Consider the following 12,784-nt stretch of genomic DNA (forward strand, 5'->3'; position numbering starts at 1 on the left):
TTAGCAACACATTAATGAATTGCCTTGTTTTATTAACCCCACTGCCATATCAACCTTCAGTCTAACGGTAGTCTTGCTCTTCTAGGGCCTGACGCTGACAACAGCCATGGGTGGTCATCACGGTGCTCAGCAGCTACTCCGGCTGGGCCCTGTGTGCTGAGGGTTTCCTGCTCAGCAACAACCTGCTCAACATCGTAGGGGCCCTCATCGGCTCCTCAGGGGCCATTCTCTCCTGCGTCGTGTGTGGTAAGGAAGTCCGTTGGTCTGTATTTTCGAAGTGTCACACATCCTATAGAACAGGGGTATTCAACTCATACCCTACGATGTATGGAGCCTGCTGGTTTTCTGTTCTACCTGATAATTAATTGCACATACCTGGTGTCCCAGGTCTAAGTTAGTCCCTGATGTAGAGGGGAACAATGAAAAAACGCAGTGGAACTGGCTTCGAGGTCCAGATTTGAGTTTGAGGGCTATAGAATGATTAAAGTATGGAGCCTATAGTCCTTCCGTCTGTCTGTATTTAGTAAGTGTTATACATCAGACAGTATGGGATACATAGGCCGCATCAGCTCATAACCTACATGTAAACCTTGAAGATGCTAAAATGTGCAAGAGGCAGTTTCTGTGCTTCCAACGTTCTCCACTAGGAGGAACTCTAACTACTTAAATGCCTTCTTGGCTGCATTGACTGCCTGAAAGAAACTGGGTTCACTGAAAAATGCAGTTCACTCAAAAAGGCTGAGCAGCTTTTGATCCTATCCATCTCTGTACTCCCCCTCCTCTCTCTCCTCTCACCCTGGCTAGGGGCTCGGCCATGAACCGTTCCCTGGCCAACGTACATCATCCACTGGGTCAGGCAAGCCCATGGAGATCGTAGGAACGTGGACCAGACTGTCAAAATGATCAAAGGCGCCCACAACATCATTATCACTCCAGGCTAAAGTAAAAACCCAGCAACACACCACACACACACACACACACACACACACACACACACACACACACACACACACACACACACACACACACACACACACACACACACACAGCATTAACGCAGTGATACTTACACACACCGGAGCACTGACAGGGTAGGTTCATGTAAACCACCCACGTACACAGGTTTCAACTGACAAATGTTTTTAAGACCTAGAGAGTAAGTGTGTTGTGGCCAAAGGTCTTGTGCAGAAAGTAGAAAACATGGTCCTTTGCCATCCACATTTTTCAGAAATTCCCTAACTTTTTTTCTATGTTTAGCTAACCTCTGTTGACCTTGTTACATCACCAGTTAATTTGCTCAACTTCATTGGGGCACCTTTCGAGTAGGGTCCGTCAGGCATGCAGGCCCACTCTATCCCGAGGTGGTCCAAGAGCCTGGGTCGTGTTTTGGAGTAGGGTTTATTGAGACTTTGACAGACCTCTGTATAATCTCACTCTCTGTCTTTCCGCTCTCCCACCCTGTCTGAAAACCCGTCCCCTGACGACAGCTCTCTGCACATTGCTTCTCCAACCTAGTGGCGGAGTGAACTGTTGAGTGAGAAGTCAGCTTTATCTCTCCTGCCTGGCAGTGCAGCCTCAACCTGTGCTGGTCCATACAGTATGCTGCTTCCAGAGAAAATAATGGAGGAGGAGAAAAGAAGGCTCTTTTTTATGGGCTTTAATATGCAGTACCCATAGGGCTCTGGTCAAAAGTAGTGCACTATAAATGCAAATAGGGGCCCTGGTCAAAAGTAGTGCACTGTAAAGGGAATAGGGTACCATTTGGGACACAACCCCAACCTAGTGGCTGGCTCTGCTCTGCTCTTCTAAACAGCCTGGTTGTCTGTGGCTCGGCTTGACCTCCTGGGCCAGTAAGTGTAATGGCCTCCAGCAAAGCTTATGGCTCTGTCTGTCCTCTGTCTGCGTCGGCATCCACTTTGTTCTCTACAACAGAGAACTGGACCATTATGGGCAGACAGGACGAACAGATGGAGGGGCGATGAGATGTGGGAGGATGAATAAAGAGAAGGGGAGAAAGGATGATGAGCGTGGCACTCCAGAGTAAACAGGCGTGCGCGGCCAAGCACAACAGAGATGGCTCCTTCATTTAAAACACACCGCCGCAGGCAGTCCAGCCCCTACGGTGTCCTGATCCAGCCATGGACATAGACAGTAGACGTTTAGACCCTATCTATCTAACATGGATCTACACCATGGGCCCATGTAGACAGTGGGGGAGATGTTACTATATCTATTGTGGAGGATGTTCTGAACTTCTAAAGTACACAGTTGTCTAACTGACTACTGCAAACCCAGACTTGTTTTTGTATTCAAACATTTTCAAGCATCTTCTCCAAATGTAACCAAATTAGCCGGTGTTTGTGTGCCAGGTAGTCCTGCCAGACTGAAAGGTGATCCTCAGCTTCCAAGGCCTGGTATTATGGTGCACTGTTCCACAGTTGCTCTCTGTGTTGTCAGTGGGTCCCAGATTCTCCTGCTGACTGCAGTGCACTACACTACACCAGGCCCGAGCTGGAACCGGAGCTGTCTTGTTTTCCTTTTCACGTTTCCTATAATTGGACCAGTCACAGTCACTTTGCTTGATTGACATCAGTGGAAACATTTAAGACTTTTTTTTGATAAACACTGGCCTTGTCTGGACGGGGTTGTTTTCGTTAGGAGAAAAGCTTGTGTTTGAGAGTCTGCATGAAAAAGTTGAAAATCATTAAGGAGCTAGTGTGGACCGTAGTTATGCTCAGTGCAACATGCTGTGTTGAAAGCAGAGTATTTGACGGCTGTTGTGACAGGCCTATCAAACGTTGTAAACAGCAATTGAGGCTTTAGATTGTCCATTTGCTGTGAATTATTGTTTCTCTTCCTTGGATGGTGGTCATTTCAGTAAGAGGCTTCTCAACTCTGCATGGGGCAGATGAAAGATAAGTGTTGATGGTCCTTGTTGTGTTTGACTGGCTTAGATTGGCTTTGGAATGGTGAAGACCAGTGAATAAAGGCTTTTGAGTTAGAAATGTCCTGTCTACCACATGTACTGGAGCAATTCATGTGCACTTGGACCTGATCAATGCACGTGTAAGAATATCCCAATATATTTTTTTGGCTATAAGTACGATCATCCTTAAAGGGGAAATCTGCAGTTGGAAAACCAACAAAACCCACACCACGCCACTTGTTTTTGGTAAACGGCTGAGGGATGGAGCTGGAGAAATGGAACCACTCTCAAATATATAGGCAGAGCTATGGATGCAAGGACTGACCATCATGAGATCATAAGTTATATTCTTCAAGACTCAATATATCATTTATTTATACATCTAAAAATGGATGTAGCAACTAAGGATTCTAGCTTTAAGAGTAACATAATTGATTGATTGCTCCAGAATCCTGCACATGCTCCCACTTTTCTGCTTCAGATAAAAGGATTGAAATCATTTCACGACTGATTCTTTTTTTGTTCAGCCTTGATGTCCTTTATTTATTTTACGGTGTTTGTTTATTGTGTTTTAAAATAACAGGCTCAATTATTTCACCTCCGGTCTTGTTGAAATGAGAGGAAAGAGCTCCCACTTGTATTTAGGATTATTATCAAAACCATATTCTGCTATTTGAGACAATACATGCAGATAAACTAGGTTAGCATACTTGTTTACACCTGAGCCCTCAGACATCCTCTGTTCCTATGGGGATTCACTGGTCCTCTAAAATTATACTCTACAGAAAAACTCGGGACTTCCCTATTGCTGGGATAAGTTGGTTTGAATATTTTTCTTGTTAGATTTTAAATACCTGGTGTGTCAAAACTAAAAACTGAGAAATAACATTTAAGCAAATATAATTGATTGGTTATTTCCTAAATGTTAAATGTGTTTATATAAGGATTATTTTATTTTTTGAAGCACGTTTGATAGGGCTTATGCAAATGTTTGTGTTTTTAGCATCAGAATATCAATATCCGGGTAAGAATCTCTGGGATTGTCTGAGTTTTTTTGCTATTTATACAAGCATTTTTGATCACTGTTCACAGGTGGTCGTCAGTTTTGGACTTCTATTAAGATGTGCCAGTCAAAGTCGAGGCAGACTGTGTTCTGAAGTTTTATTGTGTTCCCTCCTTTTTTCAGACATTTTATACAGACAGCAGTTGACAGGTTTTCAAAGCAAGTAAAAGTAGAGTTCTGTCCTAACAACATTCAAGCACCCAAACTAACTGGCTAACTCCAGAGGGTTGTGCGGTCAGCCCAACGCATCATCTGGGCCACACTGCCTGCACTCCAGCACATCTACAGCACTCGGTGTCACAGGAAGGCCAAGAAAATCATCAAGGACCTCAGCCACCCAAGCCACAGCCTGTTCACCCCACTACCATCTAGAAGGTGGAGACAGTACATGTGCAATGCTGTTTTACATACTGTCTTACCCACTTTATGAAGTACCTTCAGAAAGTATTCACACCCCTTGACTTTTTCCATATTTTGTTGTATTACAAAGTGGGATTAATTGATTTCATTGTAATTTTTTTGTCAACGATTTACCGGAAAAATGTTACGTGTAAATGTTATTTTTATTAAAACACTATCTTGATTAGATAAGTATTCAACCCCCTGAGTCAATATACACTGAGTGTACAAAACATTAGGAACACCTACTCTTTCCACGACAAAGACTGACCAGGTGAATCCAGGTGAAATCAATGACCCCTTATTGATGTCACTTGTTAAATCTACTTCAATCAGTGAAGGGGAGGAGACATGTTCAACTCCAAGTACAGTTAGGACACATGGAAAGGAATTTTCTTAGGCATTAATCATGCAAACACATTTATTTTTTGTGGCAGAGTGTCTGTAAGATTGAAACTTATGCTCTTCTGTTCCCTATCCATGGAATTAGTCCACTGCACCACCAGGATGGCACTAGCTTGCCATGTTTTACTTTTTACTCATACACCAAAACCCATTTCAAAAGAAACAAGCACTCATTAAGATCAGGTGTGGCCAATGAGTGGGCACCCAACCCACCTGAACACACTTAACAAGATGAAGGATAGAGAGTTTTGTTGACGCTGAGAACGGAATGTATATGTTTTAATAAGTGACCGTCTTTAAAAAGCAATGAGTCCCTTTGAAAACTATGTGGCATCGATATGAGTTATACAGTTATTCTAGTGTCCAAATCGACGACAAAGTGTAAATAGGATAATTTTCCAAATAAAGTCAGTCTCGTCTAAAACTGAGCAAGGAACATTTGTGCGTCACAATGGGTAAATTGAGTTTGGGTTTTGATTTGACGATGTACATTTGCCCACTAACATGGGGTGAACAGCTTTAGTGATGGCTCTCTATCCAATAGCATAGACCGTGAGATAGACCTGCCCACCCGCCCGGCTTTGTTTACATAAGACAATACGTTGCGCTTTTATTTTTACTTGAGAAATTCTGCACCAAACACCTTTGTTAGATGTAAAATTGCGCAACTAAAACATCCTCTGTAAAAACATAAAAAATAATTACATATTTCAGATTTATCTTAGATTCATTCTGATGATTTTTAGGAAATGAAATAGGCTTCCGCATTTACAGTGTCTCGTGGGGGTCAAACATCATTAACAAATGCGGAATCGGCCAGGAAACACACCTCCAAGACTGAAATCCCATTTTTCTAATGCGCAACAGAAAAGACACGTGTCAATTGGCATGTTCAGTGACTCTTTAAATAATTCTTAGAACGTTTTTTGAACATTACTAATGTTTTCATGGAAAGTTTTCCTAATGTTCTGAGAACTTAACTTTGAATAAAACCATGAGGAAACCTGTAGAAAACGTTACGCTGAAGTACTGAAATTCCCCCAAAAAGAATGTTGTTTCTTAATGTTCTCGGAACAATTTAAGAACATTACTTTAAATAGAACCATAAGGAAACCTGTAGGAAACGTTATGCTGAAGTACTGAAATTCCCACCTAAGAAACCTATGGTTCTCAGAACGTTATGTGCTAGCTGGGAATGGACCTACTGTATACAGTATGTTTTTTCTGGCCTGCAAATTGATTTGGACGAACAAATCTGTGCTATTTTGAAATCGCGATGTGGCCCTCGAGCCAAAATGATTGCCCACCCCTGCCCTAACCCCTTCATTACCCCTGCCTTGCCAAGGCACCACTGGGGTGATGAAGAGGTAAAGCCAGGAGGGGAAAGGACAGGGTTGAGGCTCACTGTGGAGAGAACAGAGGAAGGTGAAAGGGAGGAGAGTGAATGAGAGCAGAGCAAAAGTAGGAATAGGCACACCGGAGAGAGGAAAGAGGAGGGAAGGGAAAAGGCACACCGGAGAGAGGAAAGAGGAGGGAAGGGAAAAGGCACACCGGAGGGAGGAAAGAGGAGAGAAGGGAAAAGGCACACCGGAGAGAGGAAAGAGGAGAGAAGGGAAAAGGCACACCGGAGAGAGGAAAGAGGAGAGAAGGGAAAAGGCACACCGGAAGAGAGGAAAGAGGAGAGAAGGGAAAAGGCACACCGGAGAGAGGAAAGAGGAGAGAAGGGAAAAGGCACACCGGAGAGAGGAAAGAGGGAGGAAGGGAAAAGGCACACCGGAGAGGAGGAAAGAGGAGAGAAGGGAAAAGGCACACCGGAGAGAGGAAAGAGGAGAGAAGGGAAAGGCACACCGGAGGGAGGAAAGAGGAGGAAGGGAAAAGGCACACCGGAGAGAGGAAAGAGGAAGAAGGGAAAAGGCAACACGGAGAGAGGAAAGAGGAGAGAAGGGAAAAGGCACACCGGAGGAGGAGGAAAGAGGAGAGAAGGGAAAAGGCACACCGGAGAGAGGAAAAGAGGAGAGAAGGGAAAAGGCAACAGACCGGAGAGAGGAAAGAGGAGAGAAGGGAAAAGGCACACCACGGAGAGAGAGAAGAGGGAGAGAAGGGAAAAGGCAACACCGGAGAGAGGAAAGAGGAGAGAAGGGAAAAGGCACACCGGAGGAGGAAAGAGGAGAGAAGGGAAAAGGCACACCGGAGGGGGAAAGAGGAGAGAAGGGAAAAGGCAACACCGGAAGCTTGTGTAATTTTCCTTCATTCGTTTGATCTGGGGTTCCAGCAGCTGCTGCTACTTAGAGCATTTGCAGTTGATTAGAGGGGAAAGTGGGTGGCCAGAGAGTGGCCAGATTCTGTAGTCCTGTCCCCCCTCCCCTTCCCTCTCGGCTGGATAATTGGGTGGGGGTGTTAGGCTGCTATGAGGGCGGGGCATGTGGCTGCCACTGTTTGGAGCCCCAGAGGGGGATATTGTTCTTAATGTATCTGTAATGTAATATAATTCACACAGTGTGGTGTTGCTCTGGTTAGCCTCTCTTGCAAAGGCCATGCCTCCTCCCTCTCTCACACACCCCCCCCCCCCCCCCTCCCATTTCAAACACTGCAACATGTGCACTGCATTGCATTACATGAAGTACCAAACAGGTTAACTCCACACACTGCTACACACGAGGGTATTCAAAGTTCCTAAGGCAACTGTGGGTAACAGCCGTGTGTGTGTGTAAATTGGGGACTGATTCATAATGGCAGGAGATCACAGAGGGTCTGGGTAGAGCAGGAGAGGGGGAACGAGACACCTCAGGCAGTATGAGTAGAGTGCAGCTGCTCTGATCTCTGCTTTTACTCTCTGGTCATAAACCTGCTGCTCCAGTGTGTATCCGTAGGGCCCTCTCGTCCTCCGTCCTTAACCCATTTCCCCTGCTTCTCAGGCCCTTTATGACCTCTGACATTAACCTAAACCGCCCCCAGCACTAACATCATGGCCCCTCCATCTTGTACTTCTGACTGAACTTTTGTCAATAGCCAAACTATTATGATTCTTTTAAACCACAAGGGTTTGTTTTCTCACCCTTCTTGTCCTTGTGATTTGCCATATAGATGGAGGTGAATAAGATGTTAATCCTTCTCTCTTACCAGTTTGGTATCCACCCAGAATGCCTGGGCAGCTCAACGTGCTATTGGCCGAGGCGGGTGTTCCCTATGACATCGTGCTGGAGTTGGAGGAGATCAACGAGGACTTTGCTGGTATGTTTGGTTTCACCTACTCCTGTCCCTTCACGTGTTCACCTCTTGTGTTTCGGTCTATAGACAATATGCACCAAATTTTCTCGGTGGTTTGCTGTGATCTCTTTTTCTATGTCTCAGAAACGGACCTGGTTCTGGTGATTGGTGCTAACGACACAGTGAACTCTGCAGCCCAGGAGGACCCCAACTCCATCGTCGAATCCATGAAGAGTGAACGAGTATACACTTCAAAGGGGACGAAAAGGTAGGGAATGGGACTGCAGCCCCTGTCAAATGTTGACTGTCACAGAATGGCTTGTTGGAAGTTGAGCTGATTTACTCCGGCTCTCCAAATGGTGAAGGGTAGTATTGTAGCGGGTAACTAACATGGGCTCAGAGGGAAGCTATTCGTCTTTAGTTCTGTTCAAGTCCTAGACTTCCAGATTCACCGAGTCCACAGGCCACATCCTTAGAGGGGGACGGGGCCTCTTTCTACGTACAAGCACTTGCGTTTGCACACACGCATGCACCCTGTACTCTTTGTTACTGAGGCAACAAGGCCCTTACCCAGGTGTACTAGCTCCAGCAGGCACAGATCTCACACGGCTTCCATTAGCGGTGACTCGCTCCCTCTGGAATGATGACATTTTGGAGCATCCGAGTGGAACTTTTCCGAAATGTGGGATTCATATGCCTCACCACCCCACTTTAAAACGCCTTAATTTCTACAGGTTCCCTTGGGAAATCAGAGTTTGTGAGCTTTAATACTACCAGCACCCCAGCCCTCTACTATACTGGGCTGTATTAACATGACGTGTGTGTTTATATCCCTCGGACCTGCTGGACTGTTGAAAATGTTATTTTCATTGTTCTTAAGTGACTCAGACACTTGAATTAATAACCTTCCACTTGTGGCTCATGTTTATATGACGCTGTGTGGGGCCGGTCAGGCTGTGGTGCGGATGGGTGTGCTGGGCCGGGCTGTGTGTGTAGTCTAACTGTAGATATAAACAAACCAGGAGGGGCTCCTCAGTGCCACCATAGCCAAGCTTGTCAGAGCAGACAGAGGGCATTCCTCTGGTTCAGTACCCTCGCCTCGCCTGGCGGACAGTTAGGTGGCTGGTGATTCAATGGTCCAGGCCTAGCCCGACTGTGCCATAGCCACATCCTCTGGTGCTGATTGCCAGACTGAGATTACCTCTGTTTGCACCCTACCCCTGTCCCAAATAAAACCATCTGTCCCATGTATTATGGATGAGGAGGTTGGGAGTCTGGACTGGGATGCCCTGCCTAGAGAGGCCGGCTAGGGTAGGCCTGGGTGTCCCAGACCCTTACTCTAACCCCGGCCTGAAGCACAACCATAGTGGGATTGATTTACACTCTTCTTTCACAGGAGGGTGTTTGAGTCAGTGCAGGCTTGTATGTGTGTGTTTTGTGTTAAGAGTAGTGTTTGTGGGTGGGGCCGCGCCATGGGAACACTACACTGTGTCTTGAGTCACCTAGCCACTACTGACCCTTTCCTGCCTCTCTGAGTAGATTCGGACGGTCCTCCTGTTGATTTTTGGGTCTCAGTATGACAGAGGTTCTGTTCCAAGTATCTTTCAGCGTGTCAGATAGCAGGGAATAAAAGTCTAGTGGTGAGAGCACCGCTCTGGTTTTACTTATTCAATTATTGTGCTGCGTTCTGTGCCTCCAAAACACATGCTCACAATCACAGGATACTCCAATCCATTTCCCAGGTCTCTCTCTCTCTCTCTCTCTCTCTCTCTCTCTCTCTCTCTCTCTCTCTCTCTCTCTCWCTCTCTCTCTCTCTCTGCCTCTCTCTCTGCCTCTCTCTCTCTCTCTCTCTACAGACACTAATGATGCTTAATTTTGTAAATGGCCAACACTTAAATGCCCATTAGTTGTGGGACAAACTTACTCTTCTCCTCCAAATGGAGCCCTTCCCCCTACATCTTCCACTTACATGCAGGTGCATGCAACATTTAAACCCATGTTGAGGTATGTTCATGGATCAGTGTTAAATGTTTACCAAACTAGACTAAAAGAGGTGCTATCACAGTTGGGGATGGCTTATTTACTATAGTATGTTTAGTTTCAGGAAAAAAACACTGATTGCTTTTGATTATTTGTAAACATACAGTGCCTTCAGAAAGTATTCACACGCCTTGACTTTTTCCACATTTTGTTGTGTTACAGCCTGAATTTAAAATTTATTAAATTGAGATTATTTTGTCACTGGCCTACACACAATACCCCATAATGTCAAAGTGGACTTATGTTTTTCAAAATTGTTTTAATTACTACAAAGATACAGGTATCCTTCCTAACTTCGTTGCCGGAGAGGAAGGAAATCGCTCAAGGATTTCACCATGAGGCCAACGGTGACTTTAAAACAGTTAGAGTTTAATGGCTGTGATACAGTAGGAGAATACTGAGGATGGATCAACAACATTGTAGTTACTCCACAATACTAATCTAATTGACAGAGTTAAAAGAAGGAAGCCTGTACAGAATACAAACATTCCAAAACAAACTGAGCTAAGCACAGGCAAAATCCTAGAGGAAAACCTGGGTGTCTGCTTTCCACCAGACACTGGGAGACAAATTCACCTTTCAGCAGGACAATAACCTAAAACACAAGGACGGATCTACACTGGGCTCCCTAGTGGCGCAGCGGTCTAAGGCACTGCATCACGGTGCTAGAGGCGTCACTACAGACCCTAGTTCCAGGCTGTATCACAACCGGCCGTGATTGGAAGTCCCATTGTGTAGCACACAATCGGCCCAGCATTGTCTGGGTTAGGGTTTGGTCGGGGTAGTCTGTCATTGTAAATAAGAATTTGTTCCTAACTGACTTGCCTAGTTGCTTACCAAGAAGACAGTGCTTGTTCCTGAGTGGCCGAGTTACAGTTTTGACTTAAGTCTGCTTGAAAATCTATATCAAGACCTGAAAATGGTTGTGTAGCAAGGATCACAACCAGTTTGACAGAGCATGACGAATTTTGAAAATAATAATGGGCAAATGTTGCACAATCCAGGTGTGGAAAGCTCTTAGAGACTTACCCAGACAGACTCACAGCTGTAATCGCTGCCAAAGGTGCTTCTACAAAGTATTGTCTCAGGGGTGTGAATACTTAAGTAAATTAGGTATTTAATCAATGCATTTTGCTACAATTTCTAAAACAGGCTTTCACTTTGTCGTTATTGGGTATTGTGCGTAGATGGTGAGAAAAGAAAATATATTTAATACATCAGGCTGTAACACAACAAAATGTGGAATAAGTCAAGGGGTATGAATACTTTCTGAACGCACTGTAGGATCGAACAATGTATCAGGCGTTCTTTCTCGGTTGTGTAAATGGCTGCAGTCTATGCTGAGCCCCTGTGTCCATGTCTTTTTAGGTGGTTGTAATGAGGCGTTCTCTGGGAGTGGGCTATGCTGCATTGGACAACCCCATCTTCTACAAGCCCAACATAGCGATGTTGCTTGGAGATGCTAAGACGACCTGTGATGCTCTGCAGGTTAAAGTCCACAAGGCCAGCTAGTGAGCCGTGGCTGGTCCAGGAGGGCTCGGGCCTGTCTGACTGAGCAGCAGGTGGGATGGAGAGGTGGTGCAGAGGTCCAGGGCACCACAACACACACACCCAGAGGGAGAGAGTAATGGGCACAAACAAGCTAATAGTTAGACATAGCATTAATGTATTGATGTTGTCGTTTTCCTCTCCTGGCAACAGGTTTTCCTCCTCCCTTTTTTTTCAGAACAGTTGTTTGCTCTGATGATGAGTAGGTGTTCTCTTCTTTCTTAGATGTTTGTGACAACATTGTTGTGCCATGAGTATTTTCTTCTCAGCCTCTTTTTCTAAGCAAGGGGAAAAAAACAGTGTCACGCTTTTTATACCGTAGTTAGATTTTTGTACTTGACCAAGTGTCAAAATCGGTTGCGTTTAGCTCCTCCTGGCTTAGCAGCAACTGTTGCGTGATTAAGTACAATGTAAAGCCATATTCAGTAATGGCAACTCTTAACTGTGTGCTTTTTTTGTGAAACATGTGTGCTTACAGTGTAATGACTAGCTTTGTGTTGTAGCACTAATGTTACATGTGATTATAACCTTTCATATGAAGGATTTTGTGAATGTGGCTCCAGTTGGCCCTCTGCCACACAGCTAAGCTCTTCCTCTTAGCACTAGAGGGACGTTGAAAGAACAGAGCACATATGAAGTAAAGCCAAAAGAGTTTAATAAGACATGGACATCATAATATAACTGTTAGAATTGATAATCAATTATGAGATGATGGCTTGATTTAGCATTGATACGTTTATGAGTTGCCGATTTTGTCAAATGGTTAGAGTGCAAGTCCTGCCATGTCTGTGCCAAGCTCTTTCCTTGTGCCTTCATCTAGATAGAATCCCTGTCTAATGCAGTAAAGAGAACAATCAAACTCGACCAAAACCCCCCCCCCATCAAAATTAGCCTACATTTAGGCTATTGATTATATGTGTATTTCCCGCTATTTTGGGGTAACAATATACAGTATGCTCATGTCGTCGTCACCAATCAACTGCATTACACTAAAAACAGCTTCAAGTACCATCGCTGATTTCTATACGCTAGCTATGCTACCAGTTTCTATGGACGSGAGTTAGCATTTAGCAAACATTTTTTAACACAAAAACCTGGACGGATTTGTAAGATCATATTTTTTTGAATGTGCGTCAGTGACGCCGTACTTGTTCGTTCCCCTACCGTCTGCGTTCCATTGAACTCTTTACCGCATG

General features: G+C 44.8%; 1 pseudogene; it reads left to right on the forward strand.

Moving 5' to 3' along the window:
• Positions 1-12,422, forward strand: part of LOC111962830 (NAD(P) transhydrogenase, mitochondrial-like) — a 53,316-nt pseudogene extending 40,894 nt beyond the window's left edge.
• Positions 12,423-12,784: the final 362 nt, after the last annotated feature.

Source organism: Salvelinus sp. IW2-2015, linkage group LG4q.1:29 (assembly GCF_002910315.2).
Source record: "Salvelinus sp. IW2-2015 linkage group LG4q.1:29, ASM291031v2, whole genome shotgun sequence".
In the NCBI taxonomy this organism is placed as follows: domain Eukaryota; kingdom Metazoa; phylum Chordata; class Actinopteri; order Salmoniformes; family Salmonidae; genus Salvelinus; species Salvelinus sp. IW2-2015.